Source organism: Panthera leo, chromosome D2 (genome assembly GCF_018350215.1).
Source record: "Panthera leo isolate Ple1 chromosome D2, P.leo_Ple1_pat1.1, whole genome shotgun sequence".
Taxonomy (NCBI): Eukaryota; Metazoa; Chordata; class Mammalia; order Carnivora; family Felidae; genus Panthera; species Panthera leo.
In genome coordinates this window covers 13,546,974-13,568,554 of record NC_056689.1, presented here as the reverse complement: position 1 = coordinate 13,568,554, position 21,581 = coordinate 13,546,974, and the positions used below count along the sequence as shown (strand labels likewise).

Genomic DNA, 21,581 nt, shown 5'->3' with positions numbered 1-21,581 from the left:
TGGGACTATCACTTAGTTCCGTTTGGGGAATTAGTGGGATTCTGAAATCGCCTTTGCTTTTCCTCCAGGTGCCAAATCCCTGAACTGCTAAACGAGAATGGGGTAATCCTGGTATTCGGAGCTAGTGAGTAACTTTGCCAAAGTCTGTATGAGCAGCTGGAAAAAACACTAGGAGAGACGCATGTACCAGCCAAGGAAAAACTCTTGTGGTTGGTAAATAATGCAGGATCTGTATGGTGGGTTCCAGACAGAAAGGGAGATTTAATTTCTCCTTATGCATTTTTCTTATTAAAAAAAAAAAAAGAGAGAGAGAGAGTTTCAGCACTGAGCGCTTTAATCACAGCATCGTGGCATATGTGTGGTGCTGACATCTGGAAATATTTAGCAGTACCACAAACAAATAGTTAAGGAGTTCACCCAGAGCATCCAACACAAATTTGACTCTAACCCAGATTCCTAGCAGCACCTATCAAGAGTGAAGGAGCGTGAAATTCCTGCATACATCTCACCTTCCTCTGTACCAGCCACAAACACAGTTGGATCCGACTCCTGGGCCTGGAAAAGACAGGGGGATCCTGGTATGTTTCCCACCAGCAGGATCAGTGGGATCTGGCAGAGCCCCTCTTCCCCATAGATGCTATGGAATGGGCTGGGCAGACTCACCAGCTTTAGTTCCAGATGGAGCTAGACATTGCCACACACATACACACACACACACACACACACACTGGCCAGGGCCTGCTGGGCCTTCTTCCCTACTGGGCCGGACCAGCCCCTTCCCCTGTACTTCCAAACCCAGGCTGCTACTCTGGGTTACTCCAGTTCAGCCAATGAACCTGGCCTGCTATTTCCATTGTCATCGGGGCTTTCAGAGTCTTTGGGACACTCCTGTTGCCCCAGGATTACCAAACTGTTCCACCAAAGAACACACGTACCCAAACAAAATCTGAATCCCCTCCTCTTCCAGCTCTGCCGGACCCCAATCCCACCCCAACCTGGCCCTCGTCGGCTTTTGCTCTTTAGTTTCATAGAGAGAACGTTGGGAGATTATATCAGGTCCCTGGATATACTTGCGTATGTCCCTTCACTACAGAATTAAACTCATGCTCCTCCCCAAACTTACTTTCCTTTCTATATTTAGTCCTGACTCAGTGATTAGCAACGCTGTCTGCTCAAAGATAGAAACCAAGAGGCCACCCCAGACTCCTCCTTCCGCCTCATTGCCTCCATATCCAAAGAAATACCAAGTCCAATGACTTTTTTTTATCCTAAAAAACTTCTCACAGTTGTGCCCTCCTACCTATCTGCCTCTGTTAGCTCTCAAATAATTATTACAATACCCTCTGAGTTGGACCTCTAGCCCCTAATGCCTTCCACAACAGTCTTCCTAAAACATGAATTGGATTACGAGCTTCTCCTCCTTGGAAGCCTTCGTTGACTTCCCAAGTGAGTGATGAATGATCTTCTCTCCTGGGAAATGTAGCCCAGCTCTCCAGCCTTTCTCCTCTCTCTCCCTCCTGGCTTTAATCTCCAGATCAAAGGGCTCCAACCAAGGTCTTGCAACCAAGGGCTGCAAAGTCCATGAGCCACTGAGATGTGCAAAACGCCCGGCATATGCATGGTTTCTAGAGCGATTTCCCATCGTGTTCTAAGGGTTCTCAAGAGTCCATAACTTGAACAGAAGTCACGAATGCCTTCTCATGTGGCATTCCTTCACAGGCTTACCTCCACTCGTCTCACACATAGCTTGTCAGAAACATCCACACATATTTGACCATAACCTAGGGTAAGAAACAGATTTTATTTATATATAAAACAGAACCAAACCTTTACCGAAAAGTTCTTAAGCTTACTATATCCTATGCATGTTAATCCTTCCTATTTTTGCTATTTCCATTTTTTAATACTGACTGTGACCGCTTAAACTCATTTTACAACCCACCCGCCAATGGATCCAACCTGCAGTTTAAAATTTAGGTCTTGGTACTATATCGTCTTTGTGGTTCTCTATTATTTTTTGTCTTGACTCCCAACTGGACTGTAAACTCCTTGAGGGCAGGGATCATGATATACACATTTTCAATATTGCCCATCGCACAGATTAAATGCCTTAGAAATGCAGGAAATCCCCTGGAAGGAATGTGGGAAGGCCCTGAAACAAAGGTTTCCTCGGTATAGAAACTGCCAACTATTTTATGTATGGGGATGTAAAAATAATGATTTAATGGAAAAGAATTCCCTGGGCCGTACCTGGGAATAAGGTGGGGTCCTTGTGGTGTTGGTTTAGTGTAATCACCGTCCATGAAGTCCAGTCTGGGTTTATGCAGTAGGAAATACATTGGCCCATGAATAGCTCAGCAGAACAATAAAGCCTAAACACTTTGAGGTCTCTCTCTCACTAGACGTAGGAGAAAAAAACTAAATTATTAATGGAATTAAAACGCGGCTTTGCAGAAGACACAGAGGTGAGGAAGTAACTTTTTTTTATTATTAAATCTATCGATCAGTCTTTGAGAATTTGTCATTCTCTGCTATACCAGGCAGAGGATTTTATTTTATTTTAATTTTTTTAACGTTTATTTATTTTGGGGAGAGAGAGAGACGGAGAACAAGTGGGGGAGGGGCAGAGAGCAGGAGACACAGAATCCCAAACAGACTCCAGGCTCTGAGCTGTCAACACAAAGCCCTATATGGGGCTCAAACTCATGAACCACGAGATCATGACCTGAGCCGAAGTCAGACGCTCAACCGACTGAGCCACCCAGGCGCCCATCCAGGCAGAGGATTTTAAATACATGAAGCCATCCCTCCAGAGCTTGATAAACCAGTAAACGTGTGGAAACCAACAGACCGAAATGGCTAAGGGTTCAGCTGCGGGTACGGACATTAAGGGGAAAGTTCAGGAAAAGAGATCTTATACCCCACAGAGGGAAATTCTTCCTTCCGCCCCAAAGCTAAGGTGCGGGTGTTACCTTGGCATAAACATCAATATCACAGGAAAACAGAGGCTGGATAAGCCGGACGACCTTTGTCAACCGCAGTGTCTGCTCCCAAGGGCAGGAAGGCGGCGCTGGCCGGTTTGTGGAGGGAACAGGTGCTGCCACGTGGGAGGTCGCTCCGCCCCACAGCCCACAGAGCTCCCCGCGCGAGAGGGAGAGTGCCTCCTCTTTCCCACAGAGATGCCCCTTGGCAGCATTCATGGGGCTAGGCTGCTCCCCAGCTTGAGGATCCCACCTGACCCCCAAGCCCCATCACACACAGACCCGGAGGCACATCACCCGACTGGTACGACCCTGTTCTCCTGACCCCCGAAGTGAGAAGACAATCCCCGCCTTGAGGAGGTGCTGAGATCTCGGGCATTCAGGACCTAGAACACAGCATGCGCTCAGTCGAGGGCAGGTGCTGTTTCTCTGGATTTTGTTCGCTTCGTTGATTGACTTACACTGCACGCACTCCTGCCTTTGTCGCTCTGGCCCGCCGAGGAGTGTGACGGCTGAGAGGGAAACTGACGCGGCTCCCGAAAGGAAGCCCGGCCCTGGGCATCAGCCCAGCCCAGAGGCACACACCTTGAGCACGCTGGATCCCGCACCATCGCAGCAATGGCAGTAACGGGGACGGCCCAGGCCCCCGGGCCATAGGACGTGAGGAAGTCGACTTGAATAAACACCAGCAGTTCACGTTCAAGTGTACTTTGGCTGAGACGCCAGCCCATCACACTTCCATTACCGGTAGCGCCTGCTTCTCCCCGGCGCCCCCAGTCCGCACCCACGCTGACGGCTCAGGAGCAAGGTGATTCGCCCTCTGGACACGAAGGGGGAGTCCCTGGCTCACATCCTGCTGATGATGCTTTCCGGAGGCCAACGTGCTCTCTGCATTCTTGAGTCCAGAAGCATGAGAACAGGAGGAAATGTCCAGCCTGGCATACTTCAGTAAAACAAAATAAACTCAGCTACAAGTAGTTACAAAACTGCTCTCCGGGGAGCGGTTCCCGCCTCCGGCACACTCCCCGGAGACTCATGCTTTTAAAAAGAGATTTAAAATTCCCACCCTATAGTAAACGCTCTTTCAATCACGACGCAGCAAAACCGTGGCCCCACCATGAACTCATACTGCCTTCCTCCCTGCTCACCGCTGCCTCTAAGCCCTGACAGATTTCCCTTGGGTTTAGGGTGGCTTTTTTGTTTGTGTGTTTCTTAGGTTTTTTTGGCCCAGCGCATTTAAGTGCAGCCTACTCCCTGCAATTTGATATTTGCCTTGTGGACAACCTCGTGCCATTCAACACAGATAACCCAATCACAGCACGCTGCGGCCAGCTTGCCCCGCTCCTAGGAAAAGCTAACGATGACCCCGCACAGGAGCACGGGGCCTGAGACCTTCCACTTGGTTCCCACCCTGCACGTGAAAGAGGGAGTGAGAAGGAAGACACGCGACCTCTCCCCAGACGCAACTGTGGCAAAGATTGCTGGTGGCCTGACAAAACCATCGTTGGAGCCTCTCTACCTGGGCGGGCACATGGCCGCCCAGAATAGAGGTTACATCCCAGCCTCTTCTGCAGCCATAGAAGTTCTAGATAATGGAATGTAAGCAGAAGTGTCCTGTGGCTGCATTGTTGTTTTGTTCTCTGCGGTTCCCCCTCATTCTGCCTGCTGCCTGAAACGCGGGTGCTGCCATCTTGGACCAGGAGAAAGAGAGTCAAGGGCCAAGCGAGGGCCAAGTGGAGGGTCGGGGAAGGCTGGGCCCTAAGGATTCCGCGGATCGCTTCCCCCTGGGCTCGGTTTATGTGAGACAGAAATAAACTCCTGTCTGGTTTACGCCACGGTGATACTGAATTTTCTGAATCTTGGAATTGAATCCTGCCCTCCTCGTTCCAACAGTTCCGTCTCAGGACAAAGTCGCCACTGAAAATGGCTGGCAGGTCTAATCCACTATGGTCCATCTACAAAGCTATTCCTCGCAGCGAGCACCGAAAAGTACACGTTGTCACCAAAGCTACCTGAGATGGTTTCTAGAACAGCAGAGCCACAAGTTCACCCGTTCGTTTATCCACTGTCCCACGTGTGCGCTCGGTGCCGGGTGCGAGGCCGGATCCCGGAGGTATAGACATAAACAGGATGCACTGGGCCCTGTCCTCCCAGGAAGTGCTCCCACTCTCACAGGGAAGAGAAGCCAGAGAACAAGCAATGAGATGAGGGGAGGAAAGCGTGAAAAGGACAGCGTGGTGTGGAGATTCAGCCCTGTGAGGAAGCCCATCCGCTGACAAGCACGACCAGGTATCCCTCGCTTGTCGGACTCACTTTCATGGGAGGAGAGGGCAGTCTGCAGGGAGGAAAAATGGGTGGGCGGGCCAAGGGAGAAACGTGCACAAGATCAGGGCAAAGGGGAAGTCGCCACCATTGTGCTGGGCCACCTCCACGTCCCGGGCCAGGTGTGGGTACAGGCCACTGGCTTCTCCTCTAGGTGCAGTGGGGACAGACATAGGCCAAAGGTGTCCCCTTGGGAGCGACCTGGCCTTTGTTCTCTCCTGCTTTGTAATGCTTCCTCCCCCAGCACCTCCCCGCTTGCCTACAGAGACCTCAGAACCAACACTCCATCAGGGAACAGCCCTCTCTAGACATCTCCCCACTCGGCTGTCTGGTTCTCACTCAGCACTGTCCTCTGATCCCCACCAATGTCCCCTCCAGAACCTCACTCCCCAGGCTCCTCCCATCATGGTGTAAGGGTACATCCCTCTATTTTTTAAAAATGTGTATTTATTTTTGAGACAGAGAGAGAGAGAGAAAATTCGAGAGCTGGGGAGAAGCAGAGAGAGAGAGAGAGAGAGAGAGAGAGAGAGAATCCCAAGCAGTGTCTACATTGTCAACACAGGGCTTGATCTCACGAACCTTGAGATCATGACCTGAGCCAAAATCAAGAGTCAGAGCGTTAACTGACCAGGCCATCCAGGAGCCCCAGGGCTCATCCTTCTAATCAATCTCCAATTCCTTTTCTAATCATTCTGCTTCCCTTTCCAGATATTGATGCTGTGACATCCAAAGAAAAGCGACAGAATCTCTGTAGGTTCAAGGAGACGAAAGAATCAGGACAAGTAAATGCAGTGAACGAGTCGGAACTGGATTGTGGAAAGAGGGTGGGGAGTGTTATAAAAACATTATCGGGACCTTCCTTGGTGACATGTGAATATCGACTTCATGTTAGATCATAGCATTGGATGAGATCATCGTGTCATGGTTATATAAGAGCAAGGCCCTCTTGGGAGATATTTGCTGGAGTATTTCAGGGTGAACAGCCATATTGTCTGCAACATAATCCCAAACAGTTCAGCAAAATAAAATGCGAATACTATGTATTCAAAGAGAGAGAGAGAGAGAGAAATCTGTATGAAAGGTATATAGATGTTCCTTGTACTATTCTTGCAACTTTTCTGAGGAAAAGAAAAATTCTTTTCTAAGAATTTCTTTCAAAATACAAAGTGGGGGCGCCTGGATGGCTCTGTTGGTTAAGCGTCCAACTTTGGCTCAGTTTAAGATCTAGCAGCTCATGGGTTCAAGCCCCACGTCGGGCTCTGCGCTGACGGTACGGAGCCTGCTTGGGATTCTCTCTCTCCCTCTCTCTCTCTCTGCCCCTTCCCGGCTCATGCTTTCTCTCTCTCTCTCTCAAAATAAATTTTAAATAACTACAAAGTAAAGAGAAACATCTTAAAGATTAGAGAGAAAGAAGAAGAAAAAAAGGAACCCAGAGGCAGGCGTGGAGGTATTTCCAAAAGAAGAGTCTGAGAGTCGCCCGGGTGGCTCAGTCAGTTGAGCGTCCGACTTCAACTCATAATCTCATGGTTCGTGAGTTTGAGCCCCGCATCGGGCTCTGTGCTGACAGCTCGGAGCCTGGAGCCCGCTTCGGATTCTGTGTCTCCCTCTCTCTCTGCCCCTCCCCTGCTCATGCTCTGACTCTCAAAAATAAATACACATTTAAAATAATATAAGAATAATAAATAAAATATTAAGAAGAGTTTGAAAGACCTAAAAGGTCACCCAGAAGGGAGATGACCACGGGAGATGTGGTCTAGTCTGAGAAGCTCTCAAGACCGGGGACAGAGAGAGCCTCATGGTTTCCCGGGCTCCAGACCCCAGCCTCCCCGCATGATAACAACCCTCCTTAACTTTGTTTGCCCTGCTATTTATAGAGCGACTGCTTTCTACATAAAGCCCCGAAATAGAAATGTTACAAGAGCGGCTGGTGCCTCACGGGAACCTAATAAAACGTCTGTTTCCAAACAGTCCTGCTTCTGTCATAAATATTCTGTGGTTCTCGCCCCTTCCTACTTTATTAGCAGGCGCATTTGCATCAAAACGGGACTCCATTTATTAAGAATTTATCTCTCCCTGCTGTTTACCACCTGCCTGAAGATTCACGGGGCCGCCTGGGACGTCGCCCACGATGGAATCACACTGGCCTTAAGCCCAAAGGTGAGGGGCGCCCGGCCAGCCCAGTGAAGACTCAAAGAGGGATGCCGTGTTCTGAGGCCTCAGCAAACTGAACCTAAAAGCTGATGCGTTCGCACACATGTACATGAGAGAAATTGCGGGCCATGTCCCTGGGGAAGGCTTGGTGGGATCCGGGGAGGGCAGCCCCCATTGGCTGGCAGACAGATCCTCAGATGGCCTGTAGGGTCTGCTTGCCCCCAAGACTTCCGGGTCCCTTCATCTTTCCAATTTATCGTTGGATGATGTCTTAATTTGCTCAAGCAGATTACCACAGACTGTGTGGCTTAAACGAGAGACATTTCTTTCTGGAGGTTGGAGGCCCAAGATCAAGAGGCTGGCCCGTGGGGTTCCTGGTAAGAGCTCTCCTCCTGGCTTGCAGATGGCCGCCTCTTCTCCGCGTCCTCACATCTGGACTGTGGGAGGGGGCAAGTGAGAGGGGACTCTTCTTACAGGGACACTAATCCTATCAGGTCAGGGCCCCACCCTAATGACCCTATTTCACCTTAACTGCCTCCATAAAGGCCCTGTCTCCAAATACAGTCCCCTTGGGGGTTGGGGCTTCCACATATGAATTGAGTGGGGACACCATTCAGCCCCGAACAGACGAGCTGTCGCTGAGGCCCCCAAACCCTTCTTTTGGTGAGAACCAAGGCTGCCCCCTCCTTTCGGCTGCCTTCGGGCCTTGCCTACCATCTCCCCGCTCTTTGCCAGGTCGTGGCCTCGGCCTGCCTCACACTGAGGGGACCGAGGGCCAGACCAGAGGCAAGGTGGCTGGACAGGCCCAAGGCGCTGCATGTGGGAAGCAGGCAGGGGCGCAGGCTGCCAGTCAGGTTGGGCCCTGTACGTGAAGCCCCGTCTGGGCTCCGACCCTCCTCAACCCAGGGCAGCCTCTGCCCAGGAACTGACCGTGAGAGAGCCACCGAGTGACCCCGGCGCCGGGCACTCAAGGGCTCTGAAGGGCTCCGAGCACAGCAGTCCTCACGTGTGATTGCCATTCAGCTTTTTTGCTCATTGTTGCATGCCTAACAATCGGGAATGTTTTACTTGGAACCGGCGTGCAATCCCATCATGCTCTACTTCCTTTGTACCGAACAAGTGTTATTTAATGGGGCAGTTTTGATTGTTTTGGAGATAGGCACATATTTGGAAAGAGGAGGGGTTTGTGTGCCTTGATTATATTGGCCGGCTTCCTTTATTTTTTCTGGGAAATCCTTCTTCCCGTGTGTAGATATGGTAAGTCTCACAGAACCGCACAACAGAGCACATGAGACCCTTGCCCCCTCCTCCTGGGGCAGTTTCATCCCAGACTGCCCGCTCGGGGTCCTGGGAGGCCACGGGGCAGGGGCAGGGGCTGAGTCAGTGGCGCCTCGGGAAGCTGTAACGTCACACTTAGGTGAAGCCATCCACGTGAGCTGTCCTGTCTGCTCGGTACTGGAGACGGGGACATATCAAATTGCGAGTGTGCTCCAAAGGCCTCGTGCTGGCCCCAGGTCAACACAAGCGTCTGGGGCCCCCTCCCTTCCCTTTCCGCTCCTTTCCTTCAGCTCTCCCCCGCCCCCCTCCACCGGGAGGCCTTTCCTCTCTCACGGAATGTCAGCCTTCAATGGAAGAATGACCATTGTTCCTTCTCAGGGAAGAGGCCTTCATGACCGCTGTCCTTTCTCGCATCCTGTTCCTGGATTCTGAGTCCCACCGTGGGGCCGCCTAGGCTTTCTGCCCACCTGGGAGCCCGCCTGCCCTGGGATTTGCACCCCCACCCCCCACCCCTTGCGCTCTCCTTCTCCCCCAGCCAGCTGGCTCTGGCCTTTCTCCTCTCCCCTCTTCAGGGCCACCAGACTCCTTGTGGGGAAGCGTCCTCCAGGCGTGGGGGTGGGGAGGCACCTACCTGGGCGGCTCTGCCTTCTGCTTCCCTATCTTCATGCTCTGTGCATCATGGGACACACTTGTCCAGGACCTCATGTGAAAAGACCCACAGCCAGCTCCCCCACCAGGGTCCTGGGTGCTTCTTGGTGGCACCACCTGGGATGCCGACCACAGAGGGCTTGCTGACTCACCAGGGATGGAGGTGACTGTCTCCCATGTCTTTCAGGGCAAACGGAGGCCTAGTCGGCATCATGTGTCACAGACTCACAAAGTCCCCTGCTTGCTCGCCAGCCCCTAGTCCCGGGGAGCCATTTCTGCAGGCTGATTACCACCTAGGGACCCAAGGACACCAGGCCTGCGTCCTGCTCCACCCCCAAGTCCCAAGGCCCGGGACAGGGGTGGCTGGCTTGGGAGCTGGAATCCAGAACATTACTCCTATTTTTGCAGCTACATTTTCTCTTCACCATCTGTAGGTTCAGTTCCTTCTGAACCTTCAAAAAGTCAAATGTGATCACTTCCCTACACGGGGATATAGGCGTGGAACCCAGGGATCTTTCACGGAAAACACCAAACCTGGAAGGTGGCCCTGAGAACGTTCTCTGACCCCTGTGCGTGTCCAACTTGTCTCCTGCTTGGGGGCCACAGCGCGAGCGAGGGCAGGAGGAAGAGCTTTGCACGCAGCTTCTTGTACGGTGCGCTTCCTGTCCTCTGCCAGTCTCCTCTTCGTCATCTTCACCGGGAGAGAGAGAGAGAGAGAGAGATGTGCTTCACAGATTTTGTAATTTCATTTTCCCGCCGTTATGAAATGTCCTAGTAAGCCCACACTTCAGCCAAGCTCAAAGGAAAATCAGTAGCGTTTCCATCCCTGGACACAAAGCGTACCTGCTGAAGCAGGTGGGAGCTCCCCTGCTCGGGGTCCCCAGGGCACAGCCTGTTTGGACCCCATCCCCAAATCTACCTCTTTCCCTTCTTCCCAAGGAAGGGTGTGGAGGTAGAGGCTAGAGCCCCCACGGGACCCAGCCAGGCCGCGGCCAGCACCCACACGAGGCCAGCTGTCCCCTTCAGACACAGGAGGTCAGGTCAGCGCAAGCCAGAGGCCTTGGGACCGAGCCCCGGGCCAGAAACTACACTGGCTGAGATATTTCTTAGAAACAAAAGAGCCGGCGGCCCCTCTGTGACGGAATAGTCAGCTGGGAGCAGCGTGCAGATTAACTGCTGTGTGTCAGGGGTTGTACCCGCTTCAGAGAAACTGTGGCCCTGTTTCTTTCATGCTCAAGGGAACAAGAGGCCTGGAGAGGCCCAGTGTTGACCCAGACCAGGAGTCACAGCTGGAAGGGAGAAACACTCTGAATCTAATCTAAGGGCTTCTGTTTCCTTCTGTTAATGGGCTCCCTAATCCAGGGCTCTCCTCCCCCTGAGCCCCTTCTTGGCCAGGGTGACTTGTTACCATGCCAGCATATGCAGACAGCCTCGACGGTAGGGTCTCTGCTAGGTCTCCATTAGGAACCTTCCCACCATGGCCCACGACTGTCACAAATGCTGGTGCTTTCCAGGGGTTTCTCCCTCCACCCAACCTCTTCTGCTCCATGATTCCAATCACCTGCTGCTTTCCATGGCTCCTGCCTCTAGCATGAATTTCTCCTCTGAGACCCAAACCAGATGCCCAGATTTCTACTGGACAATGGATTCTCATCTCAACATGCCCCAGAACCAACTGTTCACCTTTCCCCCCATTCCCTCCCCAGAGAATAGGACCCCCATCCACCTGGCCACCCAAACCAGCAACCGGAATTTACTCACCATCCAGGTCCTGTAGATTCCACCTTTTGTGATTTTGTTTCGACCCTCTCCTCTCCACCCCCACCACAATGGCACTGTCTCCCCAGGCTTCAGCACCTCTCTCGTCTGAACTCACACATCCCTCCAGCCTTCCTCTGGGCTTAATTTCTTCATCCAACCTCAGCAAAGCCACCGGAGTATCCCTCTAAAACATGAAGTTCTGGCCACATTATCCCCCAGCTTGTACCTTCAATGGCTCTCCCTGGCCCATTGGGAATCATATCCAGCCCCATCCTGCCCTGGACCCCTCTTGTTCCTAATCTCCAGCTACACTGAAGGCCTGTCCTTTCCCAAACATGGCCTTATCTCCCACTCAAGTGTCTCTGCCTACCCTGTTCCCTCCTCACCCCTCCCAAGAGATCCACAGCAGAGATCTTTCTCTCTTTCTTTCTCAAGCCTCCATTCAAGAAGGCCCTCTCCCATGAAAACACTTCCTGACACAACAGAACACATCAGTAGTGCTCACTGCTTCAGGGCGAAGGGGCCCACATCTCATGGCTTTGTTTTCTCCTCATCTGTTCCATCTTGATGGACATTTGGGCTGTTCCCAGTTTAGGGCTAGTACACATGGTGCTGCTATGAGCATCCTTGTGCTTGTATACTGGTGCGTGTATTACCTCCAAGCCTTTCCTTTCCTTGTGGAAAAGTTTTAAATTATGGATTCGATCTGTTTAACAGTTATTAGACTGGTTAAGATTCATATTTTCCTTATGTCCATTTCATAAACTGTGTTTTATAGGAATTTACCACGTATCTGAATTTTCAAATGCAATGGCATTTTACTGAAGGTGGGCTCTGTTGTGATGTCTCCTTAACATGCCTAACATTAATGATGTTTACCTGTTCTTTCTCCTCCCACCCCCTTGTTCAGTCTTGCTAGGGCTTTATTTTTTCAATCAGATTTATTATTCTTTCCAAATAATCTAACTTTTAGTTTTGTCGATGTTTCCTATTTTATGTGTGTTTTCCACTTCATTAAATTATTCGTTTATCTCCTTTTTTTCTTCTTTTTCCTTTCTTTTGGGTTCAGCTACTGGGCTGTAAACTCCTTGAAGGCAAATGTTATGTCTTGGCTGTTACATTTAGATGTTACATTATCAGCCTAGCATAGTGTCTGGCACATAAAAAATGTATAGTAAACTTTTAGGGAAGGAGATGAGAAAAGGAAAGGAGAAAAAAAGAAGAAGGAAGGGAGAGGGTTGAAAGGGCAATAGAACTGGAATATAAACTGCCCATATGTCTGTGAGTTTAGTTGTAAGACACCTGCATATTTCTATGTATGTGGGTGGGTGGGTGTGTGATATACTAGGGCCCTTTAATTTAAACATTCTGCTGTCGGGACTCCAATGCAGCTCATGGTGTGAATCATAAAGATACCTTTTCCTTGGAAGGTCTCACGGAGTGTTACTCAGCACATACCAGGAATCAGGTCCCATGCTTGAACACTAGACAGGCAAACATAAATAAGGACTGGCTCCTGCCCTTCAGAAGCTCAGAAGAAAAATCTGGACAGTAAACAAATGGACTCAATCTGGCCAGCGCCTGTTTTGTAAATAAAGTTTTATTGGAACACATCCGTGACATTCAACTGTGGCTACCTTCACGCTACAACCAAGTTGAGTAGCCGTGACAAAGACACAGGGCCCTCAAAGCAAGAAATATTTACCATCTGGACCTTCGCAAAACGTATCTGCCCACTTGCCCGAGATAATAGACCCAGAAAGCTAAGCCATGGCCTTGTCCACCACGGACGGAGCAATACCTGGCCCGTGTGTGAATGCTCAGCAAATGTGTTCTCAAGGTCCCAGGAACTTTCTGGAGTTGGGCTGAATGGTGGGTATGAATCATTCATTATGGTAAGTGTGTACCTTTTCCTCCAAGCAAATGTGGCACAATACCCGGCAGCTATCAGTGACCTCTCTGTAAACTCATCAGCTTATCCCAGGCAGGACCAGAGATCTCCTCCAGAGATCTCCTCCAGGCCCCTCATGGCATGTGGCCCGAGTTCGGCAAATCCTGAGACCCAGAAGCAAAAACCAAGGTTCCTATAGAGAAGTAAGGGTGGCCGTGTAGTGTCCACACCACACTGCTAACTTCAGTCTCCACGGCCTTATCTTTTCTTTTTTTTTTAATGTTATTTATCTTTGAGAGAGAGAGAGAGAGAGAGGCAGAGTGTGAGTGAGGGAGAGGCAGAGAGAGAGGGAGACACAGGATCTGAAGCAGGCTCCAGACCCTGAGCTGTCGGCACAGAGCCCGACGCGGGGCTTGAACCCACAAACTGCGAGATCATGACCTGAGCTGAAGTCGGATGCTTAACCGACTGAGCCACCCAAGCGCCCCTCCACGACCTTATCTTAAATCAAAAATTCCACCAGAAGAAACTTCTTCCTTCAGCCAGGATTGCATTAACAATAGTCTCAGAACTTGTGCCCAGGACAACCTCAGAGACGTTCCGTTCTCCTGCTCTGGGCATTTAGTGACCATCCAGGTGGATAAAAAGGCAAGGACAAAGGCTGGGGACAGGAAAGTCCCACTGACCCCTCCAGCACCGGAGACACACAAATGCCTTTCCAAAGCCACACCTTCTCTGAAATGGACATACATATCGTCTTGACAGAACGATAGGAGGTATTCATCCTCTGAGACAAAAAAGTATTTACAGCAGGCAGGGCTGCAAACTATTAAAAATTCAATCTGTGAGGGCACCTGGATGGCTCAGTCAGCTCAGTGTCTGACTCTTGGTTTTGGCTCAGGTCACGATCTTATGGTTCGTGAGTTCAAACCCCACTGTCAGTGCAGAGCCTGCTTGGGATTCTCTCTCTCTCCCTCTCTCTGTGCCCCCCTCATTTGCTTTCTCTCTCTCTCTGCCTCTCAAAATAAATAAATATACTTAGAAAAAAAAGTTCGATCTGTGTTAATTGGCTACACGGAGAATTTTCATCCCAGCCCTCACTCTCGGAGGGCAAGCCTTAGAGCTTAGCCGGTTCTGACACATGGCTTGTTGGGTAGCATGTTTTTCTTTCCCTACACGCGTGTGCGCACATGCGCTCAACTTTTTTAAAACCGTGGGTTAAAAAAAATAGCAAGTTGATCGGTAAGTCAAAGTGTCAGAACGGTCTGGGTGAGAGGAGACACCGACAGGAAAGCCAGAAGCAGCCTGAGCGTTTAAGAGTCGGCGAAGGAAACAGAATCTCCATTCAACCCCAGCAGATCTCTGACAACAGAGCCCACACAAAGCCAAACGTCATTTTCTTTATCTTAATTTATTGATCTCTGCTGGCGGTTGGAAGCCCTCAGAGAAAGAAGTGTGGTGAGTCCACGGCAGCTAATGCGTCTCGCTGTTCCCACCATTAGGGGGTGGGGGCTGCAGGGGGGACCGCAGAGTGCATGAACGTGGTGGTGGGGATGCCGGAGAACCCGTGGTGCTAGGAGCAAAAACACGTGCCCGCGTTTCTCCCACAGCAGCATTTTTGAAAGTAGCCTGTTCATTTAGTTGGAAGAGAGCTCACACCAAAAAAAAAAAAAAAAAAAAAAAAAAAGACGACATCATATCATCCTCCCCCACCCGCCCAGTCATCTTGAATCACCAGCCCAGAAACGCAACCGTGGCCAGGGGGTGCACCCCGAAAATTCACCATTCCAGAGCGCTCGTGAAAAAGTCTGGGATCACAGAAATGTGAATTACCAGAGCTGCGCGGAAAATCTTCACCCAGATGTGGCTCCCTCCCAGTCGCCGGGGAGGCCCAGGTGCAGGCGTCGGGGAGGCTGGGTGGGGGAGGCAACCCAAGGTCAAGGTCAGTCTACGACCCTCAGTATTTGGCCCTCCGGATGTAAAGAAAGCTGGTTCTTCGGATTTCGGTTTTCCCTTCCGCTGCTTCCAGAGGGCTTTGGGGTTTCGCTGTGCTGGGGTTCGTGAGCACTCATCACAAAACCGAAACCAAAGTCACAGAACAATGTGAAATCACCAGCCCGTGGCACGGTCAGAGCCGTGCATGGGACCGCTGCAACTCTCAAGTCGTTTTTTGGGCGAGTGAAGTGACCTCCCACCACGGGCTTCCCCAGGCTGCTCCTGCTTTGTTTGCAGGGTGCCTTCCTCTCCCAGAGAGGCCACCTCGCAGGTGCTCACCTCGGGCAGGGTCACCTCTGCCCAGTGGCCTCTGAATAACCACCGACGTCCCTGACCGTTCTGTGGTCCTCCAGGCACCCGGCACCTGCCTCCTACGGGACACCACCACCCTGAAGCCCTTCAGGTGGCTCCCCTCCGGCCTCATTCCTCTTGCTGTCTGATCTGCTTCCAGCCCACCGCCTCCCACAGCCAGAAGGCCTGGAGCCTCCCCTCCAGGATGTCTCCTGGCTGAGACCTCCCTGTGACACACACTGCCAGCCCCCCTGCCAGGCACAGTGTGGACTTGGGCCTGATCCCAGGAGCGCCTCCCCCTGTAGACTGGCCTCCTCCCCAGTGAGCCTCCTTCGACACCCACTGACCCTGGTCTCCAGCCAGGCCTTGAGGACGCCCCCAACCAGTCCACACCACCGTGCCAGGCATCCCTTCTGCAACCGAGGCCTTGCCGCCATCGGAGAAGACCTCGCGGCTGTCCCCGCGACAGGGCTGTGACCATCTGCGCTCTCAGCCCTTTGCACACATCATAACCCCAGCTGGACATTTCTCTCCCCCTCATCTGCCCACTCCATCCCCTCCTCAAAACCCGCTGTGGCTCTGCCTCCCTGCCGTCACCCTCCGGGGCCGGAGAAGGGTGACCTCTCCTCTTCCTGAAACCCCCTCGCGCTCACTGCCTGCACGGCCTCTCATCTGACATTGCGCCTCTGGGACAACGTTGTATTGTGATGGCGTGGCTGTTCCTGTACTTCCCGGCCCCCTAGGCTCCCACCGGCTCACTTTCAAGTTCAAAGTCTCCTCCTCCTCAAAACGCTACCTCTCCGATGACCCTCAGAGCGGACGCGAGCCATTTATGAAGACGGTGATGAACGGTGGCCCCTGGGGCTGCCGGTGCCTCCCTCCCTTGCGGGTACCAGTGGCAGGATCCTTCCCCGACCCCGACCCCGTGCCTTCCAGATCCAATTCTCAGCCTTCTGGCTCTCGGGTAGGCTTCGTCTACCTCTGGCTGCACCGACGGTCGGACAGCACTTCTGATTCGCAAACACCAGGCCGATTTAAGAACTTGATCCCTCTAAGGGGCGTCTGGGTGGCTCAGTCAGTTAAGCTTCCAACTCCTGATTTGGGCTCAGGGCACGATCTCACGGTCCACGAGATCGAACCGCATCCGGCTCTGTGCTGAGCGTGGAACCTACTTGGGATCCTCTGTCTCTGCCCCTTCACCTGCACTCACTCTCTCTTCAATTTAAAAAAATTAAACAAAACAAAACAAAAAAAAACGGATCTCTCTCAGAATTCCCAAGGATGGCCTTCTCACATGGAGAGCTGCGCTCCTCAGGGTGTGGGTTTATGCCAGAACGGGAGGGTGGGGAGGGAATGGAGCACGTAGGGTGGTGACGGAGAATTACCCGAAAGGAAATTACGGATTCACAGTAGGCGGGAAGAAAGGTATCCACAAAAATACAGCACGCACACTTGGGAAGTAGCTGGAAACGTTACGCTTTTCCGGGTAACCCCTCCACGCTCGCGCCGCCCACCCCGTGATGCCAGCAGGATGAGGCGATGGAAAATGTCAGACACCCCCAGATGGGTCTGGAAAGAACAAAAAGAGTTAAGAGCTCCAGATATCATTCACCGTAGTCTGCGTTTTACTCTCATGGGACTGCATCTCGCTGACGACTGAATGAGTCAGCTCCTTGGGGCAAGACGGGGGCTCTCCTGGGCATAGACCTCACTGCCCTGCGCCCTCAGTGCCCGGTCCCCCGCGCCACACCTCCCAACACACGCAGGTTGGCTCCTAACAGGCCCGGGGGCCGTCCCAGGGCCTGGCGGGTCCAGAGATCGCTGACCCTGTCCAAAGAAGGGGCACCGGGGTCACTCAGTCTCTGGTGTGGGAGGCAGAAAAGGGGGGCCACCACAACTTACAGGAGCTCACGGGGGGCGAGCAGTGACGTGTAGCCAGAGAGGGTCAGGTGGCTTCGTGGAGGAGTGAGGAGGGAGTGGTGTTCGTTCGTTCTCCACCTTCCTGTGGCCCAGGGAACAGGGCGAGAAAGAGTCCCAACAGGAGTAGCCAAAGCCTCGTGTCACATCCCCCGCCCCTGCGCCCGGCCCCTACAGCACCCACACCAGGCGGGGGGCCCAGCTCTGCCTCACTCCTCATTAAAAGATTTCGAGGGTGCCCAGTCGGCTGGGCGTCGGACTTCAGCTCAGGTCATGATCTCACGGCTCGTGGGTTTGAGCCCCACGCAGGGCTCTCTGTTGTCAGCACACGTCATCCGCTTAGGACCCTCTGTCCCCGCTCTCTCTCTGCCCCTCCCCCACTCACGCTCTCCCTCTCTCTCTCTCTGAAAAATAAACAGGAAAAAGATTTTTTAAAAAACAAACAAACAATTTCGGTCCTGGCCCTCTGAGCTCACCGCCTGCTCCCCCGGGGGGTGGGGGGTGGGGGGTGGGAGGGGAGCACGGGGTCTGCCCGGGTTTGGCCATTGGACCCAGGATGGGTTACTCCTCCTCTGAGCCAGCTTCTTCATCCACAAAATGGGACGATGATGGAGTCTCCCCCTCACCAAGGTCGTGCAGATTAAATGAAGGGTGGGCTTCCTTTCCCGCTCTCTTTGAGAGGGGCTATGGAAGGCGAAAGCTGAGGAGACCCACGGGTCTGTGACCCAGGCCCTGCATTCCCGGGAGCTGGGTCGGGGGGTGTCCCCTACAGCCCCTCAGGGCCTCAAGAGGTGACTCCTCACCAGTGGCTTGTCCCCAGGCTACGCCACACATGGCTTGACCCAGCCATTCTGCCCTGAGGTCTTGGGACGGCGCTGCGACACCTCCCCGGGGCCGTCCCTGCCTGGCTGGTGCCCACCCTGACCTTCCGCGGCTGCCTGGGCAAGCAGGTGCCAGGGCTGGGGACCCCAACCCAGAGACGTCCCAGCTCTGGCCACCACATCCGTGGGGTGGAGGCCCACAGAGGAGCGACCCTGGGCCCTCAGCAGCCAGCTCACCCCCCCCCCAAACACACACGCCCACGACACGCCCTTGTTTGGCCAAGTTCTGCTGTCCGGGCTCCATCCCAGGCCAGGAGCTGCCAGGGACACGCGCCCTCACTGTGAAGACGTTTCCCATGACAAGCTCCGGGGCTGTGGCATCCACCTCCCCGGCTCCTGTTAAGGACGACTCTCACATCACGGGGGGACAAGTCTCTGGGATGATGGCATTTGTTGTGTTTGGCTTCTCTGGACGCCCCAACCATCAGGTGTCGGGTTTGGATTTCTGTTCTCTCGAGAAGGTCTACACAGCATACACTAAGCAGGTCTCACTGGGATGGAGTTGACTTGGGGAGGCCTAGCCTGGATCATCAGCTTAGCTGCGGATTTTGCCTCAGGGTCTCGCCAACCCAGCAACTCCAGTGTCCCTGGCAGCTGCCTCGGGGAGTCAGGCCCCCAAGCCCTGGGAAATGTGGGGTCTGCTCTTCAACTGTCATAGGACCAATGTGTTTTAGAAAGCGCCCCTGTGGGCGCCTGGGTGGCTCGGTCGGTTGAGCGTCCGACTTTAGCTCAGGTCATGATCTCGCGGTTTGTAGGTTCGAGCCCCGCGTCGGGCTCTGTGCTGACAGCTCAGAGCCTGGAGCCTGCTTCGGATTCTGTGTCTCCCTCTCTCTCTCTCTCTCTGCCCCTCCCCTGCTGGTGCTCTATCTCTGTCTCTCAAAAATAAAAATAAATAAACATCAAAAAAAAATTTTTATTAAAAAAAAAAGAAAGAAAGGCCCCCTGCCTGAGTCTCTCAGCTGGGTTTGCATGGAACATTCCTATCAACAGTAAATGAGGGCCAAGTTTCCCCATACAGATTGTGGGGCCTTCCTCCAAGCACTTTTGCTTTTCTGAGGCTACTAACATTCTGGCTAGAGCTGGACAGGAGTCTCAGGGCGTCTCAGATGCAGGGTAGGTTCCTACCCCTGGGGTTCTGTCCATGTCTCCAGAGCAGGCCAAGAAACTTTCAAATGACACGGTCAGGCTATTTGGTCTGGGACTGGAGGCTACCATTCCAAAAAACCAGAAAGGAATATGATGGGAAAGAAAAGTGGCAGGATCGCAATTGCTGGTTTAAAGTGCCTAGATCTTTCTAGAAGTCTGTATGCTCGTTGGAGGGAAGGGGCTCCATCTTCCTCATTGTTGTATCCCCAACACCTTAGCACAGCCTGGGGAAAAGAGCCAGGGTCCCCCAAGCCTTTAGGGGGCCTACTAGCCTATATGACAGCTCTGTAGAACAATGCCCTTGTGCAAAGAAAAAGCCGCCCCTCTTTTCAGGTGAACGAAGCCCCCTAGCATATCCTGTGAGAAATCACAATCTGGATTTCAGTGCCCATTCACATTCCATCTCCCACACCTCGCACCCTTGGCCAAGCCAAGAACCTTTGTGCAGTGCACAAACCGCACATCTGTACACGGCCATCCCTGAATGTAGAAAGTGTTCAAAACATGTCATTAAGTTGAATGCACGCAGTAGGGAGATGTACCGTGGCTTTCCAAACCATTTGACTTGTTAATGCCAAGTAAGCTGCCTGTTTCCATATGAGTTTTCATTGATTGGACTTTATACGGCGAATCAAGCCTTTTGGAAATCCCAAACCCAGACCAAATAGCCCGACCACATCATTTGAAAGTTTCTTGGCCTGCTCTGGGGACACGGACAGAACCCCAGGGGTAGGAACCTACCCTGCGTCTGAGACACCCTGAGACTCCTGCCCAGCTCTAACCAGAAGCTCCTACCGCAGCCCTATGTGGCAAGAAAGAGCAGAAACACGGCTCAAGGTTGCTCTGGGGGGAGCCCCCACCTCCCGGACCTGGCCGCATCCCCAGGGCTCCGACCCCTTGCAGCAGAGGAGTGGTGACCCGCCACAGCCAGCACGGGGCAGGGCTCTGCTTCCCCGAGGGGAGACGGGCCCCCAGAAGGGCTTGCTCCCACCTACCTCACAGGATGGCGCGGGGATTGGTGCCGTCATTTCAGAAATCCACGCCCCGCCTCCATCCGTCCCACGCGACGCCAGGTCCCCGCGCACCCGACGCACGCTGCCCCGTGACACCGCAGCGAGGCCGTGTGGCCTCCAGACGCACTGTGGGTCTTTCTCACGATTCCCGAGGCGGAGGCCTCCGCTCGTCTGTGTCCTTGCACACCGGTGGCTCCGGCAGACGCCCGGTCACGTGACCGTCTGCTGAGGTCACTTTGCGCTTTCGGCCGCCATTCCTCTCCACGAGGTGCAGGAAGTGCGGGACGGGGTGCTGGCCAGGACGGCCGTCAGCAGAGAGCCCCGGGGCTGCTCTGTCCCCCTGGCCGCTCCTCCCGGCCGCCCCGGGTGGGTACTGGCGCTGGGGAGGACTGTCTGGCAGCCAAAGGTAACCCCCAACTGTGGGGACTCCTCTCCTCTGGAGCCACCAGAGCACAGGGACCCCTGCACGGTAGCACACTGCACACTCACCTAGCTCTGCGCAGAAGAGAACACGTTCCACACGTGTTGATCGCACGCCTGTGACACGTGGCATGCTGTTCCCCTGCGCAGGGGACACGGGAGTGGACCGCCGGTCCCCCGTGTCCGCCTGCGCACAGCTTAAGTTCGAAGTGACCTCGGTCCTTGCTGGGCACTGGTCCCCAGCGCGCCCCAGATCAGCAGGCTCCCTCCCGGTTCCCCATTCACGTTCTGCCTGACATTTACCATCCAAAACGCACGGGGTTGAGTCCGGCTTGGCAGGTGCCGACCCCTCGTGAGGGGCCACTGCCACCACCAACAGTAATTCCCCCCACCGGCGGTCTCTCTTCTTTTATCTTCCTCCCTGTCTCATGCCTCTGGATCTTCTTTCTTTGTCCTGTACCATTTCCTCGCTTCCCCTCTCCCGTCCTCTCACCTCCCCTGCTCGCTCTTGGGGCCCCTGGATGCTCGGTGAAGAGGCTGCCGACCCCGGCCCAGCACATCCGTATCTGAGACGCTTTCCGAGAGCAGGGGAGTTGGAGATGCCCTTCCGTTGCATGCTGCAGCCGGGTGCCCCACGAAGGCCCTGCTGACCCTGTATGTGCACTGTTCGTGGACAGATCCCGTGGCTCCGAAGGTAAGGGGCTGGGGACGGGCCCCCCAGGCCTGGCTGACCCATCCGAAGCCCAGAGAAACCCTAACGAGAGCGGACGCCGAAGCACGAGCACCTTCCACCATGCTTTCTCCAACGCAGCCCAGAGGCTGTGACGGAGGCTGGCCCCCAGGCTCACTCCGCCTCTCACCCCACTGCCAGGAACGCAGGACCCAG

At 53.4% G+C, this 21,581-nt stretch overlaps 1 long non-coding RNA gene across 1 annotated transcript; it reads right to left on the bottom strand.

Moving 5' to 3' along the window:
- Positions 1–327: 327 nt before the first annotated feature.
- On the bottom strand, positions 328–4,813 carry LOC122202597. The gene is made up of 4 exons (XR_006194755.1): positions 2,973–4,813; positions 2,251–2,398; positions 1,726–1,781; positions 328–555 (listed from the first exon to the last, which is right to left on the bottom strand). It is a non-coding gene; the product is annotated as an uncharacterized LOC122202597 (long non-coding RNA).
- Positions 4,814–21,581: the final 16,768 nt, after the last annotated feature.